The following is an 18,227-nucleotide window of genomic DNA, read 5'->3' as shown; positions in this document are numbered from 1 at the left end:
ACTTCATGTGTGTCCCATTGTGCTGGGGGATGCTCCGTGTTAGTGGTTTTGGGGCGAGCGATGCGCTGGTGCTGCGTGGCAATGGGGCACGGGCTGCAGCGTGGGGCTGGCAGGCTCCCGTCGGGGCTGCGGGTGCCAGACGAGGAGCTGACACAGGGGGTTAGGTGGCAGACAGCGAGTTAGTGCCGCCTGACGCTCCCAAAGTTGTCTCTGGGTGCGTGTGGCTGTGTGGGAAGGGAGGGAAGGGGGGGTCTGTGCTGCTTGCACCGATGCCAGCCTGCATTGCCAGTGGGTTTCCAGGGCTGCGATGCCTCCGAGGTGTCAGTGTTCTGCCTTGATCACTTTATAGTCTCTGCACGAATCTGTTAATATCAAATCAATCTTTTACTCCAGGGGTGCATCTTATGAATTCTGATGGATGCTTTTACCTTAGGTTGTTTGCTGGGGGAGAAAGGCAGGCGGCTTCTATGCAGATGGGCCACTTCTCTGCTGCACAATAGAGCAGAGCATCCTTTTCTTATTCCCTGAATGAGTTACAGGTGTACATGGTGCATTAGCCTGTGTCGGATAGCAGCTCTCAATAGGCATCACGGAAGCGTGGTCAGATGAGCAGATAGCAGCCCAGCCTTTTCTCAAAGCGTGATGGGCACTCAGGTCGTGTCTGGGGCTTTGGGTTGTGCTGTGTGTGCTTCAGGAGGACCAGAGCTGGTTAATCCATGTGGAAAAGTGAGCCTGTGACTTGGGAATGGAGCACTGAGGGGTGTGAGCTTGGAGCGAGGGAGTCTGGAGAAGTTAATCTGCTGCTTTCACTGCATTAGGGAGCAGTGTGTAACCCCAACACGAGCTCAGACCTGGAGGAATAGGGCTGCAGCAGAAAGCAGCTCTTCCCAAAGCCAGGCACGGGGATGAGGCGCATGCTGTGCAATCTGTGAGCAAGGATGAGCCTGGAGCAGAGGATGCTCCATTCACCTGGATATGGAGGATGCACAGGGAGGGCTGGGTGAGCTTCCCCTTGTTGGGGGGGGAATGGTAGTGCACAATGTGATGATGGGAAACAGGCTCTATGAGTTCCATGTGGGAGAGGTGTTGGTCTCCCAGCATGGCGCCTTCCACACTTTGGGATGTTGCCTGTGCCCAGCACATCCTTGTTCCTCACTCCCAGCCAGGGCCCTGCTTGTCATCACCCCATGTAACTGGGGTCCATGGCACTGCAGAGGGCACGTGTCCTCTTCATAACTGACTGCAGGGATGGTTAACCTGAGCAGCAGTGAGCAAGGCAGGGTAAGGAAGGGAGCACAACCCCCTGAGAGATGCATTTGGCTTTGGTGCTCTTTTCCCTGCCATCTGAGCAAGGGGATGCTCACTGGGGTTTGAGCAGGATGGGTGCTGAGCCCCTTCCTGGGGCAGCTCCTGCAGCTCCAGCTGATCCTATTGCCAGCAGAGGGCTGACTTGGATCTCCTTTATGTAGATTTTAAAGCTTCTGGCCTCTTTTCCGTGCTGTTTGCAAGGGGGGATGTTTGTGAAGCAGCCAGCTCCGGAGCACTGAGCTATTTTAGCCTCCCCATAAGAAACTGCATCTTTTGGTGTGACTTACAGGAAGCTGTGCCCCAAAAGCGCTCGTTTTCTACCCATTTCCCCGCTTGGCATCTGATTTTTCCACTCTCACCCCATCCCTTTCCCCCTCAAGTTTAGCTTTTGCCTACTGCAGTCAGGTTTCTGGCCTCCAGTTCCCGTTTGCCCACAGTCTGTTCTTGCATTGCTGTTTCCCAATGGTCCAGCTCCTCTCTCCCACTCTTATCCCCTGCTCTGGGGATGCAGCAGCCCAAAGGTGGAGTTCTCAAGGATGCGGTTGGTATTTATCATCATGTTGAAACACCTCACAGAGAGCTGGGAATGGGAAACTGCCCCAGACAGGCTTCCCATGTGGATGATGCTTGGATAGGTGTCTAGTGTGGGGCCCTCAATAAGGTTTTCACCCAGCAAATGGTCTGCACACCCATAGTAGAAGTGGATGCGGTGTCCTCTGCTGTCCTCATTGCAAAATGGCACTTGTGGGGCTCAAACCAAGCAGAAAAGCTCCTATAACTCTGTCACACTTGTGGAATTAGCTGCAATCCGGCAGGGATTGGATTTGCCAGGTCCTCTCCCACCCTGCTGATACCTGGTCATAGGGAGGGCTGAGCTGTGTAAACCCCTTGGATTCAGCAGGGCTGATGGAAGCTCTTTGCTTTCCAAGCTGAGCTCTTTAAGCACACACATGGCACTGCAGAAAGATGTGAGGGAGAGCAGAACCGCATGATGGAGGAGGAAACCTGAAGGCTGTTTGTGGGTTTCCTGTATTGGATTTTGGGCACTTCCACTTCCATCTCTCCACCCGTTTTCCGAGGGAGGCTCAATGGAATCCTTGTAGAAGCTAAGGCTACATTTACCAATGACTTTGAGGTCATCTTAGATCAGCAGCAAATGATTCCCCTGTTTTAAGCAGAGATTGTTGGTAATTCACTGCTTCCTATCGTAAGAACAAACTATTCCCATAGTAATCCTGCACCTTTCCTCTCCCGGGAACTTGAAGCAGTTTGCAAATTCTCTGTATAGTATTAAAGAGAAAATTCATCTGCCTCCTACCTGCCTCTGAAACACAAAACCTGCTGTAAAGAAGGGCAGATGTTTAGGTGGCAGCAGTAACCCACATTAGCCACCAGTTTGGGACATGGGACGGAACAAGGAGCACACTGGAGGTTGAAGAAGGTCATTTTTCCATTTCCCAGCTGGGATTTGATGTGGAAACAAGGATGAAGTTTCTGCTTGTGGGAAGAGTGCCACTGATCTCAGCTTGCTATGCACGATGCTTCTTGGATGCGTGCCCTGCAGCTCGCAGGGCCACAGGCATCTGGCCCCTGGGATGCTGCAGGGGCATCGCTGGCAGGTCCCAGCATGGTCACTAATTCCCAATGGGTTGATCCTAGCTAGAAACCTTGGATTATGTTTTCTTCCCAACTGCTTTGCAGTGCTGGAAGCACCAGCATTGCTGCTGTCATTGCTAAGGGCGATGCAGGCAATGGCTGAGCCACGGGTACCACATCTTGATGCTGAAATGGGGGATGTGGAGTAAATGGGATCGTATTCCTTGTGCCGCCAGCAAGCCGACCTTTTATAACAGGCATCAGTGCAGTTCATAAAGACATAAACCAGCAGCTGCTCCAAATTTCAAGGCTTTATAGTTTTATCTGTGTTTAAGAAATATTGGAGCTTTATTTTTAAGGCAAAGAGAGCAATGCAGTGGTTGGAGGGAGTAGCTGGGTGATGGGATGTGCTGGGTTTGCTCCTTGGTTATCAATGTGGGGACACAAGGACTTAAGAATGCCTTTCTTGCTCTCTGCCTCAGTTTCCCCATGTGTAAAATGGAGCCAACAGCTCTGGTTTGATTAGAGGAGGGTGATGAGAAGAAATGAGCTTTCACAGGTGGTGCAACTAGGGCTTGAATAACTAAGCTTTTATCTAGGATAAATAATGCAGACAGGCTTTTACCCTGCATTTAAGGGCTGATTTTCAAGTCAAATCACCCTCTTCCTTTACATTCACTTCTGGCCTCCCCTTTGCTTGTCCAAGGAGACCAGACAAGCAGGGTGGCTTTGCTCATTTGCATCCAAGACTTTGCTCCTGGCTCTGTTTTGTCAATTAGTGACTATGAGAACAATTCCAATTAAAACTAAGAAGCTGGAATAAAGATGCCACTCTGCCATTTATTTTTGCAATTATGGTTTTAATTATTTCTGACAATTCTGCTCAGGTTTTCTTGGGATGGGGGGAGGAGGTGTAATAATCTACTGCACTTTGATTTCCCAGCACACAATGAGGCCTGAGTAAACTAGAACCAGCAGGAGCAGGACCACAGGCTCTAGCCATAGGTTTGGGAAGCTGGGAAAAGGGGTTTCCCCCTTTCTTGCTCAGTCAAAACACCAGCCCTCGAGTTTTTCTACCTGTTAAATAGGGGTTGTGACACTCACCAGTGCAACCAGCATAGAAAAGATGCAGTAACACAGCCCCGTCTCTCCGCTGTTAAATCCATGCTGGGAAGTGGGAAGAGAGTGTCTGCTTTTTGTGTGCAGATGCTAAAAGTATGGGGATTAGTGAGGAGCAGATTAAGGAGGACTTGCTCCGTCACTGGCCTTTCCTCCTTCTCCTTCCCCCCAAAAGTTTTCTGGAGCAGCTAAATATATACCTGCTGTTTCCAAGGTAGAACTCGCTGCGTGGTGGAGCTGTAATTGGCGACTCAGGGAAATTACAGCCACGGATTCTGGCATTTGGATCCTCCTGGCTGGCATAATAATTTCTCCCTGGGTAGCTGGTATTTAACTTGTCTTATCTGCTCCTGATAGTTATAATTACAATGCCCACTAATTTCACTGTAACGGTGCTGCCGTTGGATGGGTGGTTGGAGAGAAAAGGTTGAGGGGGTTGTGGAAATGTTCCCTCCACCCCAACCCGGTGAATGAAGGTGAGTGGTGATGCTGAGACCATGCAGTTGGTGTCCATCCTCCCCAGGCTGTGGTCCCTTCCCACCCTGGTGGGGTTGGAGCAGCCTTGTGCCATGATGTTGGCCTGGCTGGCATCAGGAGAGATGCTGGTGGATGTGAATGAAGAGAAGGCTCCTGAAGGGGAGACCTTAGAGCAGGTTCCAGGCTACATAAAACCTGGAGAGGGGCTTTGGACAAGGGCCTGTAGGGACAGGACAATGGGAATGGCTTTAACCTGCCAGAGGGGAGACTGGGATGAGCTCTTAGGCAGAAGCTCTTCCCTGTGAGGGTGCTGAGGTGCTGGCACAGGGTGCCCAGAGAAGCTGTGGCTGCCCCATCCCTGGCAGTGCTCAAGGCCAGGTTGGACACAGGCCCTTGGAGCAGCTGCTCCAGTGGAAGGGGTCCCTGCCCATGTGGAACTGGATGAGCTTTAAGGTCCTTTTGAACCCAGACAGTCTGGGATGCTGTGTTTAAGCTCCTGTTGTCCTTGCCTATGGGTTGAATCTGAGTCTCCATCTGGGGCTTGCTGGTCTGTGTAGGATTGCATAGGGACAGGTTGCTTGTCCCTGCTCAGGAGCGCAGTCGTGTTGTGCAAGGAGGAACTATGGGGCTGACTTCGGGGCATTCACCTTGTGCTGCTGGTCCTTTTGCCCAGCACAAAGCCAACCCCCATGCTAAGTTTCTGAGCTCCACTCGCCAGAAATAGCTCCAAGTGGTGATGCTCAGCTCCAGGGGATGAGACTGAACTGTGAGTAATCCTTTCTCTATAGGGTACACGAGATCTTTTTGCAGGCATAATAAACTCCCTGGGATTGCAGGCAGTAATAGCTGTCCTTCCCTGGGATCACACGCACTTCTCTAGGAGCTCAGGGTCTTTGTTTCTAGAAAAGGATTAGGTGTTAACGCTGCAGAATGAATCCGGGGCACAGCGGCTGTCGTTCACATTCCTGGTTCCCAAAGACTTCCTCTGTTCCCTTGACTGCTCTCACAGTTTGCCTCCTCCCTGTGTTTCTCAGCCCGAAACCGTGGATGCTTTTTACATCAGCTGGACATATTGTTTTAAGTGATAATCTTTAGATACTGCAGCCGAGCAGGCAGTTCATAAGGGATATCTCATTCACTGACTATCATTTCGTGTGTCCTTGTGAGCAGCTTTTAAGGGTGAGGATGTGCTGGGTGGATTTCTTCTTTTTCAATGAGCAAAATAATTCCCCCACAGCCCTGCCAACAGTTTTTAGCCTGGAATGGGTTGTTTACTACAGGTTTGATTTGCTGCGTAGGTCTTGTCTTCCCTGACAGACAGAAACCCTTCGAGATTGGTTCTTCAGTGCAAAATACTCACTTCTGTTTTCCGATGACTGTATCTATCCCAAGGTTTGCTTCAAACGAGTTGTTTCCATGACTATACTCTCTTGATGCACTTGTTCCTCGGGATACAAATGGGTCTCCAAGTCTGCTACTCCGTGGATGGGGGAGGATAATGAGAACAACAACTGTTGTGGTGGAGGATCAGATGAATAAATTGTGCTGATGCTGAGCTTTGTGCCATCTCCAGTGCAGCGGAGTTCAGGGTGGGGAAAGCCAAGGAGCCATCTCATAGAGCATCTTACTGCTGCTTCTTGTGAATGGTGTCACCTCCTAGCTGGAGCTGAGAGAAGAGGGATGGGAGGGCAGGAGGGAGAAAGAGGGAGAAGGGAGAGGGAGGAAAAAGAAGAGGATGAGTAAAGAGAAAAAGAGAATGTTGGAAGGAAGAACCAAAGCAAACCCCATGACTGGTTAATTCCCATCATGTGGAGTTCAGTGCTGTGGGATGAGTTCCTAAATCAAAGCGCAGCAGTCAGCATGGGGTTGAGATGCAGGGATGCTGGGCTTCATCCAGCTGGTACCCAAGCCCCAGGGCTGGTCCCGCTGGGGCAGTGCATCCCCCTGCCTCCTATTTGGGATGTTTTTTCCTGTATTTGTGCCTGTTTGTGTGTGTATATATATAAAAATCTAACAAATTCCTAACCCATATAAATCCAATTACCCATGTTTTCCCTGCAGGGAGCAAGGGAGATTAATGTTTGGTATTTTGGCAGGAATGTAAAAAGAAATAGGTGGTAATAACAATGAAGGCTCATAAAAAGGAACCGATAGCCGTGTCTGTGCCCAGGAACCCGGCTGTAATTCTCATGGGCGTTTGCCAGCAGGCTGCCCTGCTCCCATGGAGAGGCAAGAAAAGCTTCCTGGGCACCTAAGCAGGGATAACAGTGATGTGATAATAATGAAGGCTGATAACAAGAAATGGTGTCTGCTCCCAGGGCACCTCCTTGTAACACATCCCACTTGTAAGAGCCATGGGAGCATCCTGCTGTGAACCCCCTTTTACAGAGAGTCCCTAGGAAGGAGGATGAGTGGGATTTGTGGAAGGAGGATGAGTCTGTGGTTGTGTTGGTTCTTGCAGATCTGTCTCAGAGTGACATGTCTGGAGGTTTTCAGGCTGTGGGCAGGAGCTGAGAGTACCGGAGTGGAGAAAACAACATCTCCCTGCATCTTTTCCTCTGCTCTAAGCCCTTTTGTGCCATGTCTCTGTGTGCTGAGTTTTCCCCAACTCTTGAACAGGAACCCAGGTGCAGGAGATGACTTTTTCCTGCAGCTTTTGGTCAGGGGATGGTAATCTTGGTGCAGGGCCTGGAGCCCAAGTGTGATGGGGAATGGCTGAGGGACCTGAGGGGGTTTAGTCCGGAGAAGAGAAGGCTCAAGGGGGACATTATTGCTCCCTACAACTCCCTAACAGGAGGATGGATTCAGGTCTGCTCCTAAGGAACAAGGGATGGGACAAGAGGAAATGACCTCAAGCAGGTTTAGATGGAGCTGAGGAACAATTCCTTCCCCACAGGGTGCTCAGGCATTGGAACAGGCTGCCCAGGGCAGGGCTGGAGTCACCATCCCTGCAAGTGTTCCCATACCATGTAGATGAGGCCCTCAGTGCCATAGGTTAGTAGTGGCCTTGGCAGTGCTGGGAAGCAGTTGGTCTTGATGATCTTAAAGCTCCTTTCCAACCTGGTTGATCCTATGGTTCCATGATTCTGTATGGTACCAGGCACCTCTCCTCCCTCAGCTTCCACACTGGAGGACCAACTACTCATCATCCCTCATCAACACCTTCCCCTCTGCCCAGGTGAGGTCCCCTCTGCTTCCCATTTCCCCCCACGTCACTGGTTCAGTGGCACCCTGCGCTGCTCTCTCCCTGTCACCCATGGTCATGTATTAATCACAGTTCAGCTATTGCATCCCCATAGTGGTTTCTGCCTTCTCTGCTGGCTTTGCATCAGCTCCTTGCTCTCCATTTATTACCACCATGGGTTTTATAACCCACTTTATCAGATGACTTCTTTCCCTCTTTCTTAAAGAGCATAACCCATGCACAACTCATCACTGCAGAAAGAGGATGAGTGCCGGTAGAAGAGAAAGCCTCCATGCTTATACCTTAAATGAAGAGCCTGCTTCACAGTGGCATTGCATTTAATTCAATCAAGACAGTTAAAGCTGAGATCTCAAGGCTTTTGTGTGATCACAGGAGTTGCTGTGATATAGCAGCAGGTAGATTGAGCCCATTTCTGAGGAGACTTGGGGTAACTGGTGGAAGCAGCCAGGCCTGGGGCTTATTGCAGCTATGGTGGAAAGCTCTTAGCATTCACTTTGCATCCCGTCTCTTTCTCTCTGTCAACCTCCCTCCTCTTGCTCCCTATCCCTACATATTCCTTTATGTGGAATTGATTTGTTTGGCTTTTTCCTATTTTTAAACTGGGGGGAGGTCTGGTTTTAATTAATATTTGTAACTGGAGGATAATTCCACCGCTGGTCCCATTGCTGCCTGAGTCACCCTCTCCTCCCTTCTCCTTGGGTTAAGTCTGCTTGGACTTAATTAAAGTCAAGGATTAGGGCTAGTGGGAACAGTGGGAGTCCTGCAGGGCTCTGGATGAAGTGATTGCTGTGGGGGAAGCAGGTAATTTCTTCTCAGAGCTGTAGACTGTGATGCCGAGGCACTGTTAAACCCATCTGGTTTGACAACCTGCATTACTCAGGCTGTTGCATCATGTCCTGCATTTCCCATCCTGCACCCACAAACTTCTCCGAGTGCTCCTGCTCCTGATCATCCTCATGGCCTCCTCTGGACTTGCTCCAGCAGCTTTGTGTCCTTCTGATGTTGAGGACAACCTGAGCTCCCCATGCCCATTGCCACTGGGGTGTTACAGGTCATGGTGAGGGATGCTGGAGGGATAACGGTGAAGCTGTATGTACCCGGTGCATGTCTCAGTGCTTGTGCCTGCAGACAGCACTGCCACCAGAGCTCAAATGCAGCCCAAGCAAGAGCTTAACAAGCTCTGAGAGCTGTCCAGAAAGTTATCTTGACACCAAGTGACAGACTCTCAATTGAGATCCTCTGGAGACTTTGAAGTCACTTCCGCGAGGTTTCCAAAGCTGGTTTTTCTCATACCTGAAGAATCCTTTATCTGCTGCGACGCCTCCCCTGCCTCGTCTCATTGCTTTTGACGTTTCTCTTTGTTGCCTGCTGCAGCATAGGTAAACTCCACTGCAGAACACTTGAAGAGGGGGGTTTTCTTGCTCTCTGCTCCTCCTCCAGTCTGCTCCACTCTCTTGCTGCTGTTCCCATAGAAATTGCCTGGGATGATGCTTGGATCTGTAGAGAACTGGCTGGAGTGATGGCAGGACTGCTTCAGCTCATCCGAGAGGGCAGGGGATGCTCCAGACCGCTGGGGAAGGACAAATATAGTGTCTAGTGTGGAAAAGGGAGGAGGAACTCCTAGACTGCTCACCTTCCATCCTGAGAAAGCCCTGGAGCAAGGGAAGGACAAAGCTGTACCACAGCCAGCAGAGGAATTGTGTCAGATTACTCCAATATCCTCTGTGTGACAGTGGGACAAGCCTCGTGGGTAGGGAGGAAGCAGAAGGTGCCTGTGTCAGTGATGCAGGCAAGGCTGTAGTGAACTGATGAGAAACCTAATGTGGGAACCACTGTTTGGGAGCAGGCTGGAAGGAAATGGACTGGTCCTTGTAAGGTGCTTCCCTGCTTTTGAGACCCAGCCCAATATGAACTGTGTGCCCAGCAGGTAGGAAAAGCTGCCTTTGCAGTAGTTTGAGGCTGCAGCTGGCTGATGATGTCCTTCTGGATAGTACCAAGGGCTGGGGTGACATCCTTTATGTCCTAAATCTCACATAGGATTCCTGGTGGGTGGGTTCATAGCAGCATCATGCTGCAGGGCTGGTGTTTTGGGATGGCATCGAGGACTTAGAAGGTTTCTGAAGTAGCAATGTGCTTCATGATGTCTCATTATGTGCCCCATCCCTGGCAGTGCTCAAGGCCAGGTTGGACACAGGGGCTTGTAGCAAGCTCCTCTAGTGGAAGGTATCCCTGCCCATGACAGGGGGCTGGAACTAGAGGAGGTTTAAGGTCCCTTTAAGGTTTTTCCCCTTAAGGTCCCATAGAATCAACCCATTTATGATATTCTCTGCTCTGTAAGATTGGGTTGGTTTTCCTTCCAGGCAACGGGTGGCCACTGGCCTCATCCTACTGCCTTCTTCTGCCTTTTGGTACGGTTGTTGGCAGCTTTCTTCCCCTTCTTGCAGAGAATATCATGCTCCAGCCCCCCAGCAGAGTGCACCAACCCCTTCCCTGGTCTCGGGTAGTCCTGGTATGCACAAGAGAAGGTGTTAAGAGGCAGCTGGGGCCATCCAGACTCACTGACCGAGGCTGCAGACTCTCAGAGGAGCTCTTGGAGCATTTGCCTTGCTTTTGCTTTTATTGCCTAATAAATCAGTGCTGGGCACAGCCCATCAGAGGGAATTAGCTCCCTTTACTAAAGGTGCTGGCTCTTCCTATTGTAGCTACACCCTTCTCACCTTCACCAGCTTTTCAGCAGCCACTTGTGTTACCATGAGCAGGGATTGAGCTGCAGCCACATCCCTCTGGGCAATGCCCTGATGCCAGGTCCGTGATGCTGACTCCCAGCTGAATCCCTTTGTCATCCCTCTCTGAGGTCACTGCCCCAAGCCAGGAGCACTGAGGGTGGCCAGGACCCCATGGTCCTGGCTGTGGGCTCTTTCTGGGAAGCATCTGCTTGGCCTCACTCTCTGAAACTCATGCTTTGTGCTGTGGTTGCTGAGCTTGCAGCTGGTTTTCAAGTTTCATCTGCACTTAGCAGGGTGCTGCCAAACCCACTGAGTCCAGCAGGTTATTTCCCTTCAGAAGCCATTTATCTTTTCCCTTTCAGACACAGGGCTTCGCTCTCTCATCTTTCTTTTTCCTCCCACAGGGGAAAGAGCCTGGTCTTCCCAACCTTCCTAAATCACTGGTGCTGGGCATGGGCTCGGGCCCCATCTGTGGAGCATGGGGATGTCCTGGGGGGCAGAGGCAGCTATAGGGAGTGGACGCCATGATCGAGATGGGCTGCTTGATACCTATTGATTCCTTTCCAGTTAGAGGGAGATCACTTCAGACTTCAATGTCTTGTGTGTGTCTTTTCCAGTCGGGATTTTGGATGAGGCTGCCCTGCCTGGTGTGATGCCAGGAGGTGCCAGGCTTGGGTTGGAAAGCTTCTTTTCTGGCAGGGAATTAGCAATTTGTCTCTGTTTCTGGGTAGTTGCACTACTGAGAGGGAAGCAAAGTGTCAGATGGGAAGTTTAGGAGCACCTTGGGTTCTGCCACCGCCTCTTGCTATGGCCATGGGCACATCCCTTAGTTCAGAGCTTGGATTGCTTCTGTTAAAAAGCAGGAACTCCAAATTTCCTGGCTTTTGGTCCAAATCCCCACACTTTGGCCTCTGATCCTCGGCTAGGGGCTTACACATTGGAAAACCCCATCTCAAAGTTACCTTCAGGAGCATCACTTTCATTCATGGTACAGGAGTATGCTGTGTGATGGTTACTAAAGTTTAACAACTGTGTCTATCTATTACCTAGCTGCTAAATCTTTATATGCCTTAAATAATCAATTGCTATTCAATTAGCATACAGTACTGTTACTGCCTTCCTAAATCTATAATGATAAACCAAGTTACAAGTTCTTGGATGTTAATTACTATCTGATGATTAGGAACAGCAAGACATTTACCAGCCTCATCCCAGCTATAATACAGCGTGTCCGTGCACACTGCAGAGCTAAACCACACTTACTGTCTCTTAATAATCAATGGGTGTTTAACATGCAATATTTGCCTAATTAGCACTAAATGAAATCCTCATTGACAACACTTCAGGGGAAGAGATCTGCCTCGAATATGATGGATTAGACACAGAAGGGCTGTTATTGTAAGCAGGAGATGTGTGTGTCGTTTGCTTTGCTTGTCATGGCTCACACATGCTTCCCTGTGACTGGCAGCCTGGTCCAGGGGGGATGGAGTGATGTCTTGGTGGTGGATTGACAGGCCCAGAGACCCCAGGTCTCTCTTTACTCAAGCAGCTCTTTCCAATACCCTTCCCTGCTTCCAATCCCCCTTTCACCCATGTATATACTTGTTCCTCTGCCTCAGAGGATGCTCTCTGGGGAAGCTTCCTGCATTTGGTGCTTTATCTGCAAGCAGAACTCTGCCCACAGCTGTCATAGAATGCTTTGGGTTGGAAAGAACCTTAAGATCAATTAGTTCCATGGTGTCCCATAGGCAGGGGCTCCTCACACTAGACCAGGTTGCAAACGTTCCTTTTGCATTTTGAGCTATAAACTAACCTTTGGAGAATCTCTATTTGGGCAATGAGGGTCATAGAGATGCTTGCGGCCATCTGTTTGACCTCAAATTAGGGATGCTGGGTGGAGATAGGAGGGATGTGGGGCTCAGAGCAGCCCCGAAGCCTGGTGCTGAGTGGAAAAGCTCCCTTGGGAAGTGCTGTGCTGCAGTTTGTCAGCAAAGGTGGAAGCTGCTGTGAGAGAGCAGCGGGATGGATTGCACAGCCTCCGGCTCTTTGCAAGCATCAGCCTGTCCTTCACACTCAGAGTGGATGTAATTAACTGTGCTGATGGGATGTTGTGCCAACAGCAAAGCAGAGAACACCGCGAAAGGTGGAGGAAGCAATACCAGGGCTGTTTGGCACATGCTGCACAGCTCACCTCCTGCCATAGGAGCATCATCTGGGATGGAGGGCAGGGTCCGTGCTATGGAGAGTTACACAACCACCGAGTCTGCAATAGCGAAAGGATGCTCCATGGGAGGTGTTTCTCTCCCTGGGTGCATGATGGTTATGCAACTTCCAGCTCCTTCAGTCCTTTGCAGGCAATCTCTATCCTTGTTATGCCAGGGCAGGTTTCTCACCACCAACTTCAGGGTTTTACCAAAGGCCTCTTGAAGCCTGAGCAGCTCTTTGGTTCTTTAGGGGTCTTTCTCTGCCCCCGAGAAACCCCATCCCTGCAAAGGGCAGAGCTGGGATGGATGCTTCCCACACTTGGAGCTGGGATGGGAAAGAATGAAGGGAAAAATAATTAATAATAATAAAGAAAAAAGACTTTCCATTAGCAATTGAAATGGTTCTTAAAAGAATTTGCCTATTCTGCAAGGAATGTTTAGTAACTGATAGCAATTTCTAGCAATTAAATACAAATTAATCCGTGCTACCGAGTAGTGCTTTATTTATGGCTCTGTATTTATGGGCACTCCCTCTCCTTAAAACATCATCGTTGCTTTTGATAAGTAATTAGAGTTTCCTGAATAATCTCCCAATGTAGGTATGAATTTTAAGTAAGTTTTAGTAGCAAGCAAGTGTTCCATTGTGATGCTGAGGGAGGGATTATCATTATTTATACTCTAGTAGGGCTGGGAGGCTGGGACAGGCACTAGCAAAGAGATAGTCCCAGCTCAGTGGAGTTTATGGTGATTTTTATGTCTTGTCTCTCCATAGCAGGCTCCTGAACATGGTTTCCCAAGGAATAAAGGTCATTTGTCGTTATTTGCACCAGGGCAAGTTAGGGAAGCTGTGCATCCCAAATGCCTTCCTTGGAGTAACCTGCTCCAGTGGAAGGTGTCCCTACCTGTGGCATGGGGTTGGAACTGGGTGAGCTTTAAGGTCTCTTCCAACCCAAACCATTCTATGATCCATTGGGCTGTGCTGGTGAGTGTGTGATCCCTCTCATTTGAAGGCTGCGGTTATCCTGCCTGTGGCTGCACAGCCTGTTCTGGCTCCTTTCTGGCTTCATTACTGAGCTTGATTAAATGGTACTTGTGCAGCTAAGGGTTGGGAAAACACACAAAGGGGCTTTTCTAGTCATCCAAGTCACTTGGATACTGTGGAGATGGATGCTGAAGGCACAGAGACAGTGTTTGACATGTAATGAGATGTAACCCATGAAGGCAGTGTCCTCCTGGGGTCCAGATGTCTCCAAGGAAGGGGAAGGATTGAGACAGAGCCTCAGGACCTGGAAAAGGCTCCCTCTGAAGAGGAAGAGTGGAGAGTTGCCCTGTCCCTGAAAGTTGCTGTGGACACATTGCTTTTGCAGAGGATGGGGTTGGGAGCAAGTGAAGGTGAGATGGTTTTGGCCTCAGGATCTTCTGTATCTTGTTTTATAGTGACTATGTGTGCAGCCAATGGTGTTACTCATTCTGTTAGAGCACACAGAGCTACCTTCAGCCATGGGATGTAACATCATGAGCTGTGCATCACCTCTCCATGAAGTGAGGAGCAGTCTCCTAAAGCCATTAGGTCAAACTTGTCCATGAAGGTGGCAAGAAGGGGTGAGTTTGGCCAAGCTTGAAGTTACTGGGTCTGGGGCAGACCATAGGGTCACTCCAGGTGACAACATGAGGCAGTTGTCTTGGCAAAGACCAGTGTGGGAGTGACTTTGGAGGGTGAGAAACAGCTTCAAAGCTGCTGAACTCTCTTGGTCTAGCAGTTTTCCCTTAGATTTCACAGTGCCATTAGTTTCATGCCATCCTTCCCATACTGGAGGAGTGGAGACCTTTGCAAACCTCATCTCTTCAAGGTTTTCCTTTGCCCATCTCTTGCTGTATTGAGGGTCTGGGGCATGATGATAGCTTTCATCTCCTCTCCTTTCTCGTGCTGAATCAGAGCTGGTGGCTTTTGGCCTCTGCACTACAGCTTTATTAGAAGCTGTTGCGAGATGCTTTGTGGTACATGGAGGAGGGATGCTGAGGACTCTTTGGGGTTAATCAACTGATTGGGGGGAGGGAATGAACCCCAGTGAGCCAGCAGGTCCCCTCTCAGGGCATCCTAAGAGCCCCCTGCTCTCACCCTGTGATTTAAGCGCGGTGGCACCGCGCTCATATCTGGACATGGAGATCTTACATGGTTCAGACTTTGAAGTGCAGTCTCTGATGGCCGCCGCTCTCCCTTCCAGCAACACAGATGCTCACTTGTGTGATTAACTTCACATCCCAAAAGTCACTGCCTCTGTAAAGCTTCAGGTCCTGCCTGGTGCTTCTGACTGCTTGAGTGCCCTGTGAGTCTCTAGACAAGGGTCAGCGGCTGTCAGAGGAGCTCAAAGGCTTTGGGTTTGAAAGGCAGGAATGAGTTCTTGGCTCTTTGAGTTCAGACTGAAGTGTCTGCAGACTGCAAGGGGCATAAACTGGGAGTTTGGGCTCTTGTCGTCACACAGGTTTGTGCTTGCGTGCAGAGGGATGCTGGCGGTGACAGAACCATCCCAGAGCTGTGTCCTTGGGGAAGTGGGCGAGGAGAAGGAGCTGAGCCATCCAAATCCCTTTTGGAATGATCGCAGCTCCCTCGGGTGTCTCATTGCTCACCCCGTGATTCATCCTAGAACTAGGGCTGTTCTCCTTGGCTCTCGGCTGAGATAACGCTTGGGGACAAGGGAAGGAGGACTTGTCATCCTTCAGGGAGCCTTTGGTGGCTCTGAAGCGCCACCATGTGGGTAACCCACCAGTGCTGGGGGGTGAGAAGAGGAAAACTGAAGGGCAGAGGTGGGCTTGCTGCTGGCAACGGTGTCTCATTGACTATGAGACCCATGACAACTACCCATGGCCAAGGGATGCTCCTCAGCTGGGTAGCGGTGGGTGGACACTGATTTGGGGTGCAGAGGTGTCTGTTGGTGGCTGAAATGGGATTTTGCCTTGGCTTTTTGCATTGTGAAGCACAGAGAATCATAGAAATGGTAAATGCTTCATCCCTGACAGTGTTTAAGACCAGGCTAGATAGAGCCTTGGGCAACATGACCTAGTGTGAGGTGTCCCTGCCCATGGCAGGGTGTTGGAACTGGATGAGCTTAAAGTCCTTTCCAGCCCACACCATTCTATGATTCTGTATTAGAACCAGGTTGGAAAAGACCTTTAAGATCATCAGATCCCAGGACTGCCAGGACATGGGTTGAACCTTCTCCATTGCTTGGCTCTAGGGAGATCCTGGTTGAAGCCTTCCTGCCTTCCTTGCTGCCTTCCCTCCACCAGTTCACCATTCCATGCACGGAGCCGGTGCAAAACACCAATTAGCTCTAAAACAATTATTATTTCTTTTGAAATGCCATTTTATATATGCAATAACCCACCACAGTAATCCCGGGTTATTTAACAGAGCATTTACCATGAAAACAGTCATTACTCTTTAAACGCCGCTGCCTGTACAAGCCTCTTAACATGAAATGGCAAGTGAAGCAGAAGTCTCGCTGTCACAAATGCTACGTTCCCCTGAATACATTAGAGACACGGCCACCAGGAAGCCTCCTGAGTGGGTTTAGGCATGTTTGGAGAGGGTCCTTTCCATTTGGATACTGGAGAGGGGCTCTTCATCAGGGACTGTACCAATAGGATAAGGGGTGATGGGTTTAAACTGAAACAGGGGAAGTTCAGGTTTGAGATAAGGGAAAAGCTCTTCCCTGTGAGGGTGCTGAGGCGCTGGCACAGGGTGTCCAGAGCAGCTGTGGCTGCCCCATCCCTGGCAGTGCTCAAGGCCAGGTTGGACACAGGGGCTTGGAGCATCCTGCTCTAGTGGAAGGGGTCCCTGCCTGTGGCAGGGGTTGGAATTGGATGAGCTTTAAGGTCCCTTCCAACACAAACCAGTCTGGGATTGTATGTGTCTATGTTCAGATGGGTTCAATCCAACTTTGTGATGGCCCCATAGCTTCCCTTTGCCCCCATCCCTCTCTTCTGCACCCCTTCTGATCTCCAAGGGTAGGAGCTGTATCCGTTATCCAGCCTAAACCCAGTGGATTTAACTATTTTAATGTTGTTGATAGGACCTCTCATACTGCACAGATAAAGACATTCTTGCTGCTAAGTCAATAATGAATTTAGGAGCAAATGCTGCCTTTCTCCCCCCTCTTTTTGTACTTCTAGGGAATTGTGCAGGATGACTATTATTTACTTTGTAGACCTCTCTGAGATACCTGGCACGAACCCGGGGGACCAGATGGAAATACCAGTCTGAGGCTTTGGTTTAAACAAAATAGTTGTGTTTAAAGATTAATTGAAGATGCTTTAAAAATTGAGCAGCCCATCCATTTTTAATATTGATTGATATCATTATGAAAGATTCAGCTGCAGTTCTTCTCACCAGGACCTCTCTTGGCGCCTCTCGCTCAGTGCCTTTGTCTGCGAGGGACATGGAGTAGCTCTTTTTCATCTTTGATCCTCACTCTTGTGAAATTTATGGGAAGCGTTGGCTCATGTCTGGCACAGCAGAGCATCCCTGGGATGTGCTGGAAGGACGTGATGGTGGGTGGTTGGAGCCCCTGTCTCTGCTGGAGGAAGGAAAGGGGAAGGTACATCTGAACGTGGTGATGATATTCAGGTTGGATATAAGGAAGAAGGTCTTCCATGTGAGGGTGGTGAGGTGCTGGAATAGGTTGCCCAAAGAAGTGATAAATGCCCCATCCCTGGCATTGTTCAAGGCCAGGCTGGATGGGACTTGGAACAACCTACTCTAGTGGAAGGTGAAGGAAAGGGGATGGTACATCTATCTGAATGTGGTGATGATGAGCTGCTGTTGGTTGAAGACCAAATCTCTGCTGGATTGTACATCTTACTGCAGTAGCATCACAGAGCTGGGAGCAAAGCTTCTTCCATTAAACTGGAAGAAGCCTCAGTGCAATGAACACTGAGGATGTGAATAGGAAGAGGATAAAATCATCCCAAACAGCAAGAACATTTGTTTGTTCTTCCTTCAAACCTCCCATATGTTATTTTCTGTATTTAGCACTTTTGAACATGGAAGTGGAAAAGAAATATCAGCAGAGCACCCAGGCCTGGTGCCTCCTTTGCAGAGGCCTCTTGTGAGAGGGTGGTGTTGGCAAGTGGAAACACCAAGCAGCCACCCCATAGCCCTGGAGGGGCTCAGTTTGCTGCTGAGGACTAAGCCTCCAAATGGCATCTATTTCACAGGCAAGAAAGGTCAGGAAGTGAAGGGAAACAAGCACTGGATTCAATTAGACAACTCCATCCAAATAAATCTGTCAAGATGGCATTCCTGCTGAGGAATCAATTGACTTGCAAAAGGGAAGCTGGTGGTGGTATTATTGTTGTTGTTATTATTATTATTAGTTGAAATTAGCTCCAGTACCTGACATGAGTACCTGAGTTGAAGTGCCCGAGCAGGTTCACATCATCTATCACTCTTATTAGATATTAATACAGCCTCCTCCACCTCACATTTAGTGGCCTGTTAATGGTCAAGTGGCCCCAGAGTGCTTCCTGGGAGGTTGATAGGAATGATTAGTGATGAGAAGGGATGGTGAGGCTTTTTCCGGGCAGAAAGTT

At 49.7% G+C, this 18,227-nt stretch overlaps 1 protein-coding gene across 4 annotated transcripts in view; it reads left to right on the top strand.

Annotated features, from left to right (window-relative positions):
* The window catches only part of LOC101870528 (opioid-binding protein/cell adhesion molecule homolog), a 209,100-nt gene that overhangs the window by 112,093 nt on the left and 78,780 nt on the right, over positions 1-18,227 (top strand). The window lies entirely within an intron of this gene.

Source organism: Melopsittacus undulatus, chromosome 15 (genome assembly GCF_012275295.1).
Source record: "Melopsittacus undulatus isolate bMelUnd1 chromosome 15, bMelUnd1.mat.Z, whole genome shotgun sequence".
Classification (NCBI taxonomy): domain Eukaryota; kingdom Metazoa; phylum Chordata; class Aves; order Psittaciformes; family Psittaculidae; genus Melopsittacus; species Melopsittacus undulatus.
This window is presented reverse-complemented; position numbering and strand designations above follow the sequence as displayed.